General features: G+C 43.3%; 1 protein-coding gene across 1 annotated transcript in view; it reads left to right on the forward strand.

Annotated features, from left to right (window-relative positions):
* Positions 1–5,000, forward strand: part of LOC143032019 (uncharacterized) — a 428,918-nt gene that overhangs the window by 310,042 nt on the left and 113,876 nt on the right. The gene's annotated exons all lie outside the window — the stretch shown is intronic.

The following is a 5,000-nucleotide window of genomic DNA, read 5'->3' on the forward strand; positions in this document are numbered from 1 at the left end:
TCGCGTGCAGTGTCATGTTGTTTTGAAACCCGTGACCGGTTTCAGCCAATCACGGAGCTTTCCTTCATTTCGAAAACAGAACCGTGTGAGCGGCACTTTAGTTTCTAATTCATTTGTGGCGAGTGTGGTAGTGTCATCTAAAAAATTGTGATTTTTTTTTTACCTATGTTTAAAAATTGTTGCTCTGAGCGCTTTTAAAAGGACTACGGTGTTCTTCCAAAAATAATTCTGTGTCATTTGTGTGACGACTGCAAGCTTGATGTTGATATTTTTGTGCAGTCAGTGATGGAAATGACTTGAGGGCTGGAGGTATGACCTACTTCTCAAATTCCATTATTTTGTATTTCCTATGTTCAGTCTCTGCACTAATGGAGGCATCGTTTATTACGTTTTTTTTTTTTAGCACATATCGTGGGTTCAGCCTTCTTGCGTATACCCCCTGGTTCACAAAACCCACTTCCCCAATTACTCGTTTTATAAATAGTCCGCCCAAAAACAACTCACCTGCGCTCACTAAACTACTGGACAAGTTCCTTCACACTGTATCTAAGGTAAGTTTGGGTGGGGGACAAAGTGGAGTGAAATTATGTTGATTTTATACCAGAAGGCGACAGCTGACTAAGCTCTGCCATCTCGCCATAAGTCCGGCAGATAGCCCAGGTAGTGGGGTACGCTGAGAGGTTAGGCTAGGTGTCACGTAGTCAGCGGCGTATTCGGCTACCCAAAATTCCTCATTTCCTAAACCTACCCAACCACTTCTTTTATTCATTAGAGCATTTATGTCTCCAATTCATAGAGTGCATTCAACCAAGTATCCATAACCCAACCATTTAGTAATAAAAAAAAGTACCAGAAGCGAATCGTTACAGGAAATGGTACTGATCAGTTTATAAATCCTGTGGTAGAGAGAGTATCAGAAAAAAGTGACAATTAATATTATTTATCCTCAATAAATCATAATCTGAAAGATATATAAAACATTATCCGAGGCGGGCAGATGCAATGATGAGCGACAGTTCGTCTTCTAGAACGTTCTGATGTAATGGTTTGAACTTTGGCGCCAACGTTTCGAGATGTGACGTCATAACGCTTTACCCGAGGTGTTTATCAAAATGGTGGTGTATCTGCACGAAAATGTATCTACTCAGTGTTGGCGATACATTATGTGATACTCATAAAAATGGGGTAGGTGTAAAAAGTGATAAGTATATGTTTACGAAATTTTCAGACGACTGGAAATAACAAGAGGCGAATAATCTCTTTCGAGTTGAACTTGATATTTTAGTTTGTTCAGTTTTGATGATATTCTCTGCAGATAACAATGCATGAGTGTGGACTTGTAGTTATTTTGTGAGTTTCTTGGTATTTCTTGCAGTTATTCTAAGAAACACTTGTCTTACTTTCGTTCATTATGTTTTTTTTAAGACGACTAGATTTCCATCAGTACCAGCCAAGTGGTACCATGATTCGCCGTTGAACGTCATATCAAACGCGCGCGTACGTACACACACACACACACACGTGCACACACACACACACACACACACACACACACACACACACACACACACACACACACACACACACACACACACACCACATACAGAAATAAATGAATCGGTGGCGTAGTTGGTAGAGCGCTGAACTGCCACAATAGTGGCCCGTAGCTCTTGGTCCGAATCCTGCCCAGGGCCGAAATTATTTCGGTACCGCTGCGCTTCGGGTCATTACTCTGACTCGCGTGGGCGGGGAGTTGGGTGTGTGTGTGTGTGCAAGGTCATAGCATTACCCATAGATCGGACCTACGAGCTCTGAGCTCTCTTCCAGGAGGGAAATAGCTGTCGATCACGAGTCCAACACGCGATCCAAAGACCAAAGCTGAATACACACACACACACACACACACACACACACACACACACACACACACACACACACACACACACACACACACACACACACACACACACACGGGGCGATGAGTGTTTTCGTCTGTTGGGGGCATCTTTGGAGTGCAGGGAAGAATGGTAGAGGACGGTATACACACAGAAATAAACGAGAGGGTCTCATCATCAACATCTATGTACTTAATGCATGACAGCCACCGAAGTACATAGACACTGATGTGCCCTTCTCCATTTTCTCGTTTAGTTTCTGTATTTATGTTGTCTTCTATTGATCTTCCTTGTGCTCTGAAGACGCCTTCATGATGGACGGAAGCTTTCGGTGTTCTGATCTTTTGATTTCCCTGTGGTTTCTGAAAAGAAAGAAAAAAACACGTGTGTGTGTGTGTGTGTGTGTGTGTGTGTGTGTGTGTGTGTGTGTGTGTGTGTGTGTGCGTGTGTGTGCGCGTGAGAGGGGAGATGAAGGTGAGTTAATTCTCTGGGATTGTCGTCGCCAAGGGATTTTATTCAGCTGAGGGGAACATCCTGGTTCCAAGGACGATTATAATCCCAGTTTTGGGCTAGAAAATTAAATGAAACCTGGGCTATGTAATTAGTCCATTTTGGGCTTAAAAGAAAGGCACTATTTTGGGCTAGAATGATCTCTTTTCATGTTTCCTTGATTGAAAAGTCAGTTTTCTTAGGGCTATTCGTATTCTACAATTCTTTTTCTTAAATATTCTTATTTTCATTTCTTTTTTATTTTCTTGGGCTTCTGTTATATATATATATATTTTTGGTCCATTGTGGGCTTGATGGAATCCTTTTTTTTTTCTTGGGCTTTAATCACTGCCTCCAGGAGTTGATATCGCTCCTTGTGCGATACCAAACTGGAGGTGTCCTCCACTGAGGGACGACTGGGCTCGGCCTCCAGGACTCGCGGCGCCCTTCCGAGTCCCGAGTCGCCCTCGAGGACAACCTCCAGGAGGTGATATCTTCCTGGAGGCAGGAGAAAGGACATTGCTCCTCGGACACCGAAGAAGAGACGTCGTACTCGTCATCTTCTTCGGTGTCGTGTGCCCAGCAGGAATTGTCTCCCCTTAGACAGAACCTGCAGTTCTCTGGGTCTGGGAGGAGCCTTGGATACTTTGTCGTGGGCTCGTCCTTGTTTGTCGCTGGGGCTTCTGGTAGGACCTGTTGAAGGGGCTCGGGGCTTGTTGTAGTCCTTTTTGGCATAGGCTTTGGACTCTGGCTTCTTGTTCTTGCAGGAGTCGGCCGGGGTGGAAGTAGTCTCCAAAGAGGAACCCCCGGCCGCTCGAATGTCCTCCTGTGGATCTCTTCTTCTTGGCTGGAGCTCTTGGGCGAGAGTCTCCGCCGCGGCTGCTCTTGAGGCCTCATCATGGCTTGTCTCCAGCTGAGGGCGCCGTCGATCATAATTCCTGTCCCAAGTCTAGCTTTCCACGGTGTCGAGGCTCAGCTGGTGTGACTCCACTTGTCGCATCTCGTTTTGCTGCCGATGCTGATGGTCAGTCGCTCGGGCGAGTGGTACACAAAAAGCGAAATTTCTTGGAGAGGGGAAGCATAAAACTCGGTAACTGACACACACACACACGCACACACACACACACACACACACACACACACACACACACACACACACACACACACACACATATATATATATATATATATATATATATATATACGCATACGCTCACATGCTTATACACAGGCACACACACACACTCATACGCGAACACACTCATGCAAAAGCACACGTAGACACACACACACACACACACACACACACACACATATTTATATATATACACACACATATATATATACACATATATATGTATATATATATATATATATATATATATATATATATATATATATGTGTGTGTGTGTGTGTGTATATGAGAGAGAATGTGGGTGGGGAAGGGCAAACGAAGATGTTTTAGGAATAGAGTTTATTGCCCTAACGTTGCGAACAGCTTGGTCTTCTTCAGAGGACTACAGCATTACAGACGGATCACAATTCTTATATTCGTAGCGAGAGGGAACCCGCCAAGGTATGAGCGTCATGTTTTCCCTTTGGCTAACGATTTAATTATTAGGACACTAGCTGCTTTCGGGAGGCATTTAAATCCGTCTCTGTCGTTGTTGTTCTTGTTGGTGGCGATATGTGCAGCTTCCACAGTTTTTCTCATTTTCTTCTCAAATCCCTCGTGTAGAATTTCTGTGTTGTTCCAATCAGGTAGATGTCCACATTTGTCCAGATGACGAACCAGGGAGTTAGATGTTCTATGAGCCCTGAGATCGTTTTTTGTGCTTACTCAAGCGTTTATTAATCCTTCGACCTGACTCACCGAAGTAAGATGACGGACAACCGTTGCATGGAATACGGTAAACGACACTCAGTGTCGTTTACCGTATTCCATGCAACGGTCTCGCCATAAGTCCGGCAGATAGCCCAGGTAGTGGGGAACGCTGAGAGGTTAGGCTAGGTGTCACGTAGTCAGCGGCGTATTCGGCTACCCAAAATTCTTCATTTCTTAAACCTACCCACCCATTTCTTTTATTCATTAGGGCATTTATGTCTCCAATTCATAGAGTGCATTCAACCAAGTATCCATAACCCAACCATTTAGTAATAAAAAAAGTACCAGAAGCGAATCGTTACAGGAAATGGTACTGATCAGTTGATAAATCCTGTGGCAGAGGAAATATCAGAAAAAAGTGACAATTAGTATTATTTATCCTCAATAAATCATTACATGAAAAATATATAAAATATTATCTGAGTCGGGCAGATGCAATGATGAGCGACAGTTCGTCTTCTAGAACGTTCTGATATAATGGTTTGAACTTTGGCGCCAACGTTTCGAGACGTGACGTCATAACGCTTTACCCGAGGTGTTTATCAAAATGGTGGTGTATCTGCACAAAAATGTATCTACTCAGAGTTGGTGATACATTATGTGATACTCATGAAAAATGGGGTAGGTGTAAGAAATGATAAGTTTATGTTTACGAAATTTTAAGACGATTGGAAACAACAAGAAGCGAATAATCTCTTCTGAGTTGAACTTGATATTTTAGTTTGTTCAG

This window comes from Oratosquilla oratoria, chromosome 12, assembly GCF_046742065.1.
Source record: "Oratosquilla oratoria isolate Oo_2021 chromosome 12, ASM4674206v1, whole genome shotgun sequence".
Classification (NCBI taxonomy): domain Eukaryota; kingdom Metazoa; phylum Arthropoda; class Malacostraca; order Stomatopoda; family Squillidae; genus Oratosquilla; species Oratosquilla oratoria.